This window comes from Entelurus aequoreus, linkage group LG11 (assembly GCF_033978785.1).
Source record: "Entelurus aequoreus isolate RoL-2023_Sb linkage group LG11, RoL_Eaeq_v1.1, whole genome shotgun sequence".
Lineage (NCBI taxonomy): Eukaryota > Metazoa > Chordata > Actinopteri > Syngnathiformes > Syngnathidae > Entelurus > Entelurus aequoreus.
Genome location: NC_084741.1, coordinates 72264030 through 72277552, shown reverse-complemented (window position 1 = coordinate 72277552; position 13523 = coordinate 72264030). Strand labels below are relative to the sequence as shown.

Here is a 13523-nt window from a genome sequence, read left to right as displayed (position 1 = left end):
TCAGGAGTTAGTATTTTATATTTTAATTAACTAAAATGTGTTTATATTTTAAACATATTTTATTTTTGTTTTGAGTGCTTCTAATATTTTCGATCGGGGTGTCTAAACTTGTTTCCACCAAAGTTTAAAAAGTCAAGTATGGGGCAGGCGCGTTTTTATATCTTTTTTTTTTTTTTAAAGAAAATGCTAAAAACAGATACAATTATATATTGAAGACACAATTTTGTGTTATAGGTCAATAGGTATACTATTATTAATTATACATTTAAAAATGTTCTGCTTTTTCTTATTACATTTTGATTTTTTTATTCAATTTTTACTGTTGTTTTTTTTTTAGATAGATCTGTCATTTTTATTTTATTTTTAAATGCACAACTTTTAACATTTCAGCAGTCAAATCAAGTATATTTGCACAAATTATTGGTATCTACTTGGCAGCTTTTTAAATGTTTTAATATAATTTTATTTTAAAATATATGTGGTTGTTTTTCAATTCAAAAACATATTTTTACCAAATTTTTTTTATATGCCATTACTAAAAATACGTGCATTACCTAAATATATTGCAAGGATTGGGACTTCTATAACAGCAGTGTGCATGAAAAAGTATGCACAATGACTGAAAGAATGCAGAGTAGCATTGCTCCATGGATCATAGCAGACATCATCGACGTCCATTGCATCCGGTCTCTCCTAGAGGGGGGGTCACCCCCATATGCGGTCCTCTCCAAGGTTTCTCATAGTCATTCACATTGACGTCCCATTGGGGTTGTGAGTTTTTCCTTGCCCTTATGTGGGCTCTGTACCGCGGATGTCGTTGTGGCTTGTGCAGCCCTTTGAGACACTTGTGATTTAGGGCTGTATAAATAAACATTGATTGATTGATGATTGATTGACATATAGCAGCTAGGTTGTATATTTGTGGTCGTATTTCAACATTGTCCTTTAACATTCAGGAATTACCACACAAATTGAATATGTTTAGTGTGCATCTATGATGGCGTGTAATTTGATCATGAATCAAATTCGGATTCTCTAACCTTGTCGCTCTGCTGATTTCCATAATAGCATTAATGAGATCTGTGGGAGACACTCTGGACAGTTTCATTTCCAGGATTGTTTTTCCCCCCACGCTACTTCCTGGTCTCGCTCATCCTCTGAGTCAATTTCCTTTTCTTATTTCGTTCCCTTCTCTCTCTCCTCTACCGGATGATTGCTGACGTGAGCGTTTTTATGCAACATTCTGGAGGTGGATGCTTACTTTTGACATAGGCGTTGGAGACCCGGCCGTCCCAGCAGTCATCTACCTTACGTTCCCTGGCTCCTGCGGTTGTCTTAAAGCAAGCCTACGTGTCTTCGGGCCGAACCCCCCCTGTGACTCACCTCGTGTCTCCTGCATAACTTTGCCTTGTTGTTATTTGCAGTAAAGCGGAGTTTATCTCCCTTACAGGCCCTTTTAAATTCCCTCGTATACTTCCCGATTGCTCTTCTCCTTCCTCCTCCTACTTTTTCCACCTGCCTTACTCGGCCCTTGTGGCACTTAACGCACCTCCAATTTAAAGAAGTGGGCATGCTACAGAAAACTATTTAAAAAAAGAAAGCAATAACCAGTAACATGCATTGTTAAAGGAAGGCTTCATCAAAACCGAGTCTTCTCTAAATAACTTTAGGCAGAGTTGCAGATGTTTCTCTTTGTTTGTTTGGCTATAATCAAATATTAACAAATTATTTACACGTTTTAACTAGAGATGTCCGATAATATCGGCCGATCAATGCTTTAAAATGTAATATCGGAAATTATCGGTATCTGTTTCAAAAAGTAAAATGTATGACTTTTTAAAAGGCCGCAGTACGGAGTGGTACACGGACGTAGGGAGAAGTACAGAGCAGTTGCGTCTCCCAGTCATACTTGCCAACACTCCCGATTTTCCCGGGAGACTCACGAATTTCAGTGCCCCCCCCCGAAAATCTCCCGGGGCAACCATTCTCCCGATTTGCACCCAGACAGCAAAATTGGAGGCGATCGAAGGTCCGTAATATCATCGCTTACGTGCAGTGATTTCTCCAGATTCTCTGAACCTTTTGATGATATTACAGAGCGTAGATGGTGAAATCCCTAAATTCCTTGCAATAGCTCGTTGAGAAATGTTGTTCTTAAACTGTTCGACAATTTGCTCACGCATTTGTTCACAATTTCACGGAAGCTGCTTTCATACCCAATCGTGGCACCCACCTGTTCCCAATTAGCCTGTTCACCTGTGGGATGTTCCAAATAAGTGTTTGATGAGCATTCCTCACCTTTCTCAGTCTTTTTTGCCACTTGTGCCAGCTTTTTTGAAACATGTTGCCGGCATCAAATTCCAAACAAGCTCATATTTGCAGAAAGTAACAAAGTTTTCCATTTCGAACGTTAAGTAGCTTGTCTTTGCAGTCCATTCAATTGAATATAAATTGAAAAGGATTAGCAAATCATTGTATTCTGTTTTTATTTACCATTTACACAACATGCCAACTTCACTGCTTTTGGGTTTTGTATTAGGCCTTTAATTTTTGTGGGTCCATTTTTGTATTTTTGGCCCAATGTGGCTCTTTGAACGTTTTGGGTTGCCGACCCCTAGGCTAACTAAATACTTAAGAATAAACAACATGTTACTACCGTATTTTTCGAAGTATAAGTCGCTCCGGAGTATAAGTCGCACCGGCCGAAAATGTACAAAAAAGAAGGAAAAAAACATAAGTCGCACTGGAGTATAAGTCGCATTTTTTTGGGAAATGTATTTGATAAAAGACAACGCCAAGAATAGACATTTGAAAGGCAATTTAAAATAAATAAAGAATAGTGAACAACGTGTTATGTTTCACTAAAGGGGAGGTGACGGCAACTGACACCAGAGGGCAGTAATGTTGATAAATGTATTATATATATATACAGTCAATGTATATATAATAATAACAAACAATACTACTGAACTATATAATGGAGTGTGTGACCAAAATACAAGAGTGTGAGGTGTAAGACTATGTGTGTAGTTAGCTGAAGTGTGTGCTACCAAGTGTTGACGAGAGCGAACGAGGCAGTCCATGGGGCAGGCAGGTGATCCGGGGCGAGAGAGAGGCGTCAGAGTCCAGGGGCAAGCGAGGAGTCAAGGAACGAGGGAGGCAGTCGAAATCCAGGGCAACGGAAGGAAAACACTGCGGGCACAAGGAAGATGACAGGAGACAAATCAAGCACGGGGAAGAATGACGGAGAGAGCGCAAAAGAGAGCATAAAGCTTCGCTTACGGTTCACCATATGAGAACTAAGTTCCCGCCAGGATCCCTGGGTCCACTTGTCCTTTAAGCAGCTTGCCCTCATCAATTCCAGGTGTGCGGATAGCAGATTGCATGCAGGCTTGTCGCTGCGTGGGCGTGCTGCGCTCAGCGTGAGCGGGGGCGTGTCCGAGCGCGCTGTCAGCGGATAGAGAGCGCATGTGGGCGAGGCCCGCGGTGCGCTCGTCAGGACGAACAGATGAGGGCGCATTGGAATGTGACACAACAGGCTGAATAAGTGTACGTTATATGAGGCATAAATAACCAACTGGTATGTTAACGTGACATATTATGATAAGAGTCATTCAAATAACTATAACATATAGAACATGCTATACGTTTACCAAACAATCTGTCACTCCTAATCGCTAAATCCCATGAAATCTTATACGTCTAGTCCGCGGGCACCAGGTAGCCCGTAAGGACCAGATGAGTAGCCCGCTGGCCTGTTCTAAAAATAGCAGCACTTACCAGTGAGCTGCCTCTATTTTTTAAATTGTATTTATTTACTAGCAAGCTGGTCTCGCTTTGCCCGACATTTTTAATTCTAAGAGAGACAAAACTCAAATAGAATTTGAAAATCCAAGAAAATATTTGAAAGACTTGGTCTTCACTAACTGACAAAGAAACAGATAACAGATTTGGTGTCCAGTTCAAAGTGTGACATGATTTATTTAAAAATTTGAGAGTTGACTTTTGTATTTTACATGAGTTATTATTTGTACAAACATGGTGCAAAGTAATTCATGATTTGTTCAAAAATGTTAGTGGCTAGCTAGTTAAAATGGGATATTGTGATTTCACAAGACTGTCTTAGAAGTGATCATTTGAAAATGTTCAATTTGAAAAATGTGCACTTAGAGAAAATATAAAAATAAAGTGTTGCATATTGATATTTATCTGTTTCTATATATATTTATTGTGAGAAATCATTAAAATGATCAGTGTTTCCACAAAGAAAAATATCATTAATTATTAATTATAACATATAGTGAAAGGTAAATTGAGCAAATTGGCTATTTCTGGCAATTTATTGAAGTGTGTATCAAACTGGTAGCCCTTCGCATTAATCACTACCCAAGAAGTAGCTCTTGGTTTCAAAAAGGTTGGTGACCCCTGATCTAGTCTCTTACGTGAATGAGATAAATAATATTATTTGATATTTTACGCTAATGTGTTAATAATTTCACACATAAGTCGCTCCTGAGTATAAGTCGCATGAAAAAAACTGCGACTTATAGTCCGAAAAATACGGTACACGTTTTAACATTTGCTCCCCTTTGTCATCTTTACAATTTTCTACAGTGACATTCTTATCTCACTCAAGTGCAACAATAAGCTCTTGTCTCTCAATACCAAGATCTTAAAAAACAATAAATGGCATAAAATGACACATTATATATAACAATAATTTCTGGCTTCTGCTTTCAAAATGTCGGACACAGCGCATCTAGGGCGTGATCTACTAAACCCAAAAGCAGTGAAGTTGGCACGTTGTGTAAATGGTAAATAAAAACAGAATACAATGATTTGCAAATCCTTTTCAACTTATATTCAATTGAATAGACTGCAAAGACAAAACACTTAACGTTTGAACTGGAAAACTTTGTTATTTTTTGCAAATATTAGCTCATTTGGAATTTGATGCCTGTGGCAAAAAAGACTGATAAAGTTGAGGAATGCTCATCAAAGACTTATTTGGAACATCCCACAGGTGAACAGGCTACCTGGGAACAGGTGGGTGCCATAATTGGGTATAAAAGCAGCTTCCATGAAATGCTCAGTCATTCACAAACGAGGATTAACACGGCAGTAAAACGGTTCATCTAACAAAACAGAAGTCATCGTCATGGACCCATTCGCTGCGGAAGCTAGCTCTCCAGTCAGCTCAAAAGACTCAGTAACTCGACTGTAACATTTTGATGAATTTACTGAGAAATTTGTGAAACTGAAATAGTACAAAAATATATTAGTTTTAACTATGGATGGATACCATACAGAATCACAGTACTATTAATGGTTAAACCTTTTTAAATGGTTAACATCATTTAAAAAGGTTTCCCTTTAGGGCAGTGGTCCCCAACCACCAGGCCACGGCCCGGTACCGGTCCGTGGATCAATTGGTACCGGGCCGCACAAGAAAAAAATAAAATTAAAAAAATTAAAAAAATTAAAAAATAATTGTTTTTATTTTTATTATATCAACATAAACACAAGATACACTTACAATTAGTGCACCAACCCAAAAAACCACCCTCCCCCATTCACACTCATTCGCACAAAAGGGTTGTTTTTTTCTGTTATTAATATTTCTGGTTCCTACATTATATATCAATATATATCAATACAGTCTGCAGGGATACAGTCCGTAAGCACTAAATAAAAAAATGAAATAAAAATAACCCCCCCCCCCCCGGTCCGTGGGACAAATTTTCAAGCAGCTACAAAAAGGTTGGGGACCACTGCTTCAGGGGACCTGTTTTTTTTTGTCCCCATACCGTCAGAGGCCCCCTTAAAGGCCTACTGAAAGCCACTACTACCGACCACGCAGTCTGATAGTTTTATATATCAATGATGAAATCTTAACATTGCAACACATGCCAATACGGCCGGGTTAACTTATAAAGTGACATTTTAAATTCCCCGCCACACTTCCGCTTGAAAAAGCCTTTGGAGGATGACGTATGCGCGTGACGTAGCCAGTAGAACACAGGTATGGCTTCTCCGTTGAAGCCAATACGAAATAGCTGTTTTCATCATTATTCCACAGTATTCTGGACATCTGTGTTGGTGAAGCTGTTGCAATTTGTTCATTGCATTATGGAGAAAGAAGCTGAGCAAGCAAAGAAGAAAGTCGGTGCGAAGCGGAGTATTTTGCGAGGGAAGTCAGCAACACAACACAGTCGGTGTTTCATTGTTTACATTCCCGAAAGATGCAGTCAAGATCGAAGAACTCGGACAACAGAGACTCTTACCAGGAGGACTTTGACTTCGTTAACAGACGCAGACGCGATACCGTGAGTACGCTTCCAAACATTTGATCGCTTGCTATAACTAGCTCGAGCTAGTAGCTAGGAGCTAGGAGCTAGCATAACAAACACCTAGGTGTTTGTTATGCGGGATTAATTTGTGGCATATTAAATATAAGCCTGGTTGTGTTGTGGCTAATAGAGTATATATATGTCTTGTGTTTATTTACTGTTGTAGTCATTCCCAGCTGAATATCAGGTCCCACCCGTGCGCTTCCAAACATTTGATCGCTTGCCCGTACGTGCGTGTCACGTATGTAACTTTGGTTAAATATATAAGCTTTATGAACCTTGGGTTAGGTGAACGGTTCTTTGGGCTGAGTGAGTGTGTGCGTTGTGCAGGTGTTTGAATTGTATTGGCTGGTTATATAGACGGGATCCCGTCCATATTACCCGCTCGAGCTATAACTAGCTCGAGCTAGTAGCTAGTAGCTAAGAGCTAGCATAACAAACACCTAGGTGTTTTTATGTGGGATTAATTTGTGGCATATTAAATATAAGCCTGGTTGTGTTGTGGCTAATAGAGTATATATATGTCTTGTGTTTATTTACTGTTGGAGTCATTCCCAGCTGAATATCAGGTCACCCCCGCCTCTCACAGCATCTTCCCTATCTGAATAGCTTCAACTCCCCACTAGTCCTTCACTTGCACTTTCCTCATCCACAAATCTTTCATCCTCGCTCAAATTAATGGGGAAATCGTCACTTTCTCGGTCCGAATCTCTCTCACTTCATGCGGCCATCATTGTAAACAATAGGGAACTTTGCGTATATGTTCAACTGACTACGTCACGCTACTTCCGGTAGGGGCAAGCCTTTTTTTTATCAGATACCAAAAGTTGCAATCTTTATCGTCGTTGTTCTATACTAAATCCTTTCAGCAAAAACATGGCAATATCGCGAAATGATCAAGTATGACACATAGAATACATCTGTTATCCCCGTTTAAATAAAAAAAATTCATTTCAGTAGGCCTTTAAGGTGACTGTGTAAACAGAGCGATGTCCCCATTAAGTAAGCATTGCCAGAACACACACACACACACACACACACACACACACACACACACACACACACACACACACACACACACACACACACACACACACACACACACACACACACACACACACACACACACACACACACACACACACACACACTTTCACCTATCTGACGGTGCATATTCGGCGCAAGGAAAAGAGACGCCATTACGGCGAAGGTGAAAGAAGCCATAAACAGTGCGCAGATACAGCCAGGCCCGCTCTGCAGTCAATCACGGCGTCAGCCAGCGAGGTGGCCGCTTTTTTGCTCATCCCGCTTGTGAAGTGGCGGCAATGGCCGGCGGCGGTGGATGGATAGTGAGGAGGGAGGGGAGGGACGGGGGGGAAGTCGACGATGCGAAACACTTCCATCTAAGTCCTCCCGAAAATGATGGGGGCCCGTTATCGATGGTCGTGGATAAGTCACGGAGAGCGAGAGAGCGGCAAAGGGACCCGCGAGGTGATAACAGTCCCACACACACACACACACACACACACACACACACACACACACACACACACACACACACACACACACACACACACACACACACACACACACGCTTTAAAGCCAGAATCAACCATACCTTTGTCGTTTGTATTTCGAACCACACATTTATTCCACATACCGTTAATAAGTAATTATAGGTGTCAGACTGGCTGACTCACCTCGACGGTTTTTGACGTAACCGAACCTGAAGGTGAGCCAACGCTCGCCCATTTACTCCAAAATGACAAAATACTGTACTTTCATAGGCACCGACCGAGTTTTGTCGGTACTACCAGTTCCCAAAAATCACGTAAAATCTAACAGTACCATATTTCGATACTATTGATTAGGGTTGTACGTAGGGCTGCAACTAACGATTAATTTGATAATCGATTAATCTCTCGATTATTACTTCGATTAATCGATTAATAATCGGATAAAAGAGACAAACTACATTTCTATCCTTTCCAGTATTTTATTGAAAAAAACAACAGCATACTGGCACCATACTTATTTTGATTATTGTTTCTCAGCTGTTTGTACATGTTGCAGTTTATAAATAAAGCTTTATTAAAAAAAAAAAAAAAAAAATTAAATAAAAATAAAATGTATTAAAAAAATTTTAAAAAAAATTGCCTCTGCGCATGCGCATAGCATATATCCAACGAATCGATGACTAAATTAATCGGCAACTATTTTTATAATCGATTTTAATCGATTAGTTGTTGCAGCCCTAGTTGTACAGTATACAAATGGTACTGATGAATAAAAAACGGTACTATACTCTGTTTGAAAAGTACCGGTTCGCCATATTTTTTTTTAACAGGCACGACGGCGCGTCGTCACGTCGTGACATTGCTGGTTTTACGAGCAGAGGAGCATCTTCGGCAGCGCACAATCACTGAGTACTTACAAGCAGACACAGTATGTAGACAGAAAAGGGAGAACGGACGCATTTTGGCTTAAAAACTGACGATAAAGGTGAAGTTATAATACTGAAACGCCCTCAGGAAGAGGTGCTTTAAGACATGGCTAGCTCGTTAGCAGCTAATATCCATCCGCAATTGGCAGTGTTTTAGCTTTTTGTAAATCCCTAATCCTCGTCTCCATGGCGACAAATAAAGTAAGTTTCTTACAAGTATCATCCCTGCAGGACGAGGAATAGCTAAACATGCTTCACTACACACCGTAGGAGGATACAATAGCTCACCGGCGTCACAATGGTGTTTTGTTTCACAATATTATGCAAAAGCAACTTTTCTTACCTTCTGGTACCACCTGATGTGTATTTGAGATCTGCATAAGTCCTGAAAATTTGCGCACGTCCGCCACCGTAGTCGATAGGCTTCTTCTTTTTCTCTATCTTCTTGTTATGGGACATTCATCCTCTGCTGTTGCCATTTCTTTTTTTATTTTTATTTTTAATTTTTAAATGTCCTGCCCAGCTTCTCGGGCAAATCATATAGCAGATGTAGATGATCATATAGCAGATGTAGATGATCATATAGCAGATGTAGATGATCATATAGCAGATGTAGATGATCATATAGCAGATGTAGATGATCATATAGTAGATGTAGATGATCATATAGTAGATGTAGATGATCATATAGCAGATGTAGATGATCATATAGCAGATGTAGATGATCATATAGTAGATGTAGATGATCATATAGCAGATGTAGATGATCATATAGTAGATGTAGATGATGATATAGTAGATGTAGATGATCATATAGTAGATGTAGATGATCATATAGTAGATGTAGATGATCATATAGCAGATGTAGATGATCATATAGCAGATGTAGATGATCATATAGCAGATGTAGATGATCATATAGCAGATGTAGATGATCATATAGCAGATGTAGATGATCATATAGTAGATGTAGATGATCATATAGTAGATGTAGATGATCATATAGCAGATGTAGATGATCATATAGCAGATGTAGATGATCATATAGCAGATGTAGATGATCATATAGCAGATGTAGATGATCATATAGTAGATGTAGATGATCATATAGCAGATGTAGATGATCATATAGCTGATGTAGATGATCATATAGTAGATGTAGATGGTCATATAGCAGATGTAGATGCCCATATCGGCTGTTCAGATTTACTTTACAAAAGAGAAGTGTAGGATACTTCTCTTGTTGCCTTACTTGTATTTTGACTTTATCAAATGTATTTATATTATCATTTGGTGCAGCCGGGCCGGAGCAGGAGGGGATAGAAAGAGAGAAAAAGGAAGACCGAGGGGGGAATTGTGGGGACAAGAGGGGGATTAGACAGAGAGACAAAAACAACAACAGGAAACACAACAACAACAACAACAGAGCAACATCAGCAAATACGACATGTACAAATATGATGGTAAAAGTAATAGCAAATAAGCGGTTAGCGAAAATAAAAAATAAAAAATACAGAAATGACAATGAGCATTATTACACTAAAAATGGAGCAATATGAATACCAATAGAAATAGTGCTAATGATAATAAACAATACCAATACTTTACCTTTATTATCAACAATACAATTGTTCAAATGCAACAATACATATACGTAATGATAACTTGAGATACGAAAGAATGCAGAAAAATGGAGGGGAAGAAAGAGAAGCAACCTACATTAACCTTGTAGATTGTTATAGTAACAATAGGTTAAGCTTTGTCAGTGTGCCATGTGTTATACCCAGTTTACCCTAGGGCAACAACGTTAATATATGTTTGATGAAACGTGATTATGTGCATGAGTGTATGTGTGCATATGTACTTGTATATGTACAGTATGTGTATGTGTGCTTGTACAGTGAATGTATATGTACAGTATGTGTATATGTGTGTACAGCGAATGTATATGTACAGTATGTGTATACAGTATGTGTGTTTGAACAGTGAATGTATATGTACAGTATGTGTATATGTGTGCTTGTACAGTGAATGTATATGTACAGTATGTGTATATGTGTGCTTGTACAGTGAATGTATATGTACAGTATGTGTATATGTGTGTTTGTACAGTGAATGTATATGTACAGTATGTGTATATGTGTGTTTGTACAGTGAATGTATATGTGTAGTATGTGTATACAGTATGTGTGTTTGAACAGTGAATGTATATGTACAGTATGTGTATATGTGTGTTTGTACAGTAAATGTATATGTACAGTATGTGTATATGTGTGTTTGTACAGTGAATGTATATGTACAGTATGTGTATATGTGTGCTTGTACAGTGAATGTATATGTGTAGTATGTGTATACAGTATGTGTGTTTGAACAGTGAATGTATATGTACAGTATATGTATATGTGTGTTTGTACAGTGAATGTATATGTACAGTATATGTATGTGTGTGTTTGTACAGTGAATGTATGTGTAGTATGTGTATGTGTGTGTTTGTACAGTGAGTGTATATGTACAGTATGTGTATATGTATGTTTTTACAGTGAATGTATATGTACAGTATGTGTATACAGTATGTTTGTATAATGAATGTGCGTGTGGATGTACGAACTTTGAGTGTGTAAATATGTACTGTATTTATTTGTATATGTATGTGGGAGCGTAGGTACCTATGTATGTATGTGTGTGAGTATATGTGAATTTGCATGTACAATACATTTGACTCCCAGTGTGTGCGGGAGCCAGAGTACGGCCCCAGCCTCCCCGAGAACCCATCCCACAAACAGTAGGTGTGGTGCCCAGGGAACCAGGGGCCACCGCCCCCACGCAGCCAAGCCGGACAGCGACAGGAACCCCAGAGCCTGGCCCACCGTGCCGCCCACAAGGGCCAGCAGCAGGCCGCAGACAGACGCACCCGGCAGAGGACAAGGCACGAGAAAAGCAGGGGGCAGCCAGACCCCAAGCCAGCGAGAGACCACACCCCACACAGACAGAAAGGCGGGACGCCCCGCCCGAGGGGCCCGGAGACCTCCTGCAACCTGACGGGAAGACCGCCCCCGCCCCACCGGCAACAGGGCCCCCACGAGCCCCCCCCAACCCCGGAGAGCGCGGCGAGGCCAGCCCACGGCCACCCCACCCAAGCCGGCCGCCACAGGACCACCCAGCATGGGGCCACAGGAACCACCCACCCCACCCGCAGGGACCCCAACGATGGAGATGGAACAACCAGCAACCGCCCCGCCGAGTCCCCCCCTGAGGTAGGGGAATAAATAAATAAAATAAATAAATACATAATAATAATAATAATAATATTAATAAAATATATTTAAAAAAAAAAGAATAAATAAATAATTAAATGTATTTATAATAAAACAAAAAACAAAAAAAAACAACAACTTTAAAATCAATGTGCATTTCAGTGCGTGGAGTCAGTCTGTGGAACAACTTAGGGGACGAGTTAAAAACCTGTTCTAACATGATTCAATTTAAAAGACTGTTTAAAAAAGAAGTAATGAAGAGGTACGAGGAGGAAAGAGAGGGATGCCCTTAGCACAGAGCCATGAGAGAGAGGTGTATGGTCAGAGAGTGTTTGGGCCTACGTGTGTGTGTGTGTGTGTGAGTGTGTGTGTGTGTGTGTGTGTGTGTGTGTGTGTGTGTGTGTGTGTGTGTGTGTGTTTTGTCTCGCCTTGTCTTATCTCATAGTAACAATGGTACTATTGTATTGTTAGTGTATAGGAGCTTTTCTTGTTTTTGTTTGTATAGTATTGTTCTTGTATTATATTGTTTATGTGGAATGAGGGAGAGGGGTTGGGATATTATAAGCATTTGCTTCATCCAACCCCTTTTCAAGCCGTGCATAAATGTCTCTGCCAAAATGTAAAAAAAAAAAAGAAAAAAAAAGTGTGTTGTTGTACAGTGCAGGTTTGAAATAAATAATTCAATTCAATTCATTCATTCTTGTTTGGTGTGGGTTCACAGTGTGGCGCATATTTGTAACAGTGTTAAAGTTGTTTATACCGACACCCTCAGTGTGACCTGTATGGCTGTTGACCAAGTATGCCTTGCATTCACTTGTGTGTGTGAAAAGCCGTAGATATTATGTGATTGGGCCGGCACGCAAAGGCAGTGCCTTTAAGGTTTATTGGCGCTCTGTACTTCTCGCTACGTCCGTGTACACAGCGGCGTTTTAAAAAGTCTTAATTTTACTTTTTGAAACCGAAACTGATAATTTTGAAACCGATACCAATAATTTCTGATATTACATTTTAAAGCATTTATCGGCTGATAATATTGGCAGTCAGATATTATTGGACATCTCTATTAAAAACTAACAACATACACTACCGTTCAAAAGTTTGGGGTTACATGTAAATGTCCTTATTTTTGAAGGAAAAGCACTGTACTTTTCAATGAAGATAACTTTAAACTAGTCTTAACTTGAAAGAAATACACTCTATACATTGCTAATGTGGTAAATGACTATTCTAGCCGCAAATGTCTGGTTTTTGGTGCAATATCTACATAGGTGTATAGAGGCCCATTTCCAGCAACTATCACTCCAGTGTTCTAATGGTACAATGTGTTTGCTCATTGGCTCAGAAGGCTAATTGATGATTAGAAAACCCTTGTGCAATCATGTTCACACATCTGAAAACACTTTAGCTCGTTACAGAAGCTACAAAACTGACCTTCCTGTGAGCAGATTGAGTTTCTGGAGCATCACATTTGTGGGG

The 13523-nt window shown here is 39.6% G+C and overlaps 1 protein-coding gene across 1 annotated transcript in view; it reads left to right on the top strand.

Annotated features, from left to right (window-relative positions):
• LOC133660446 (cell adhesion molecule 4-like) overlaps nt 1–13523 on the top strand; it is a 534597-nt gene that overhangs the window by 40595 nt on the left and 480479 nt on the right. The gene's annotated exons all lie outside the window — the stretch shown is intronic.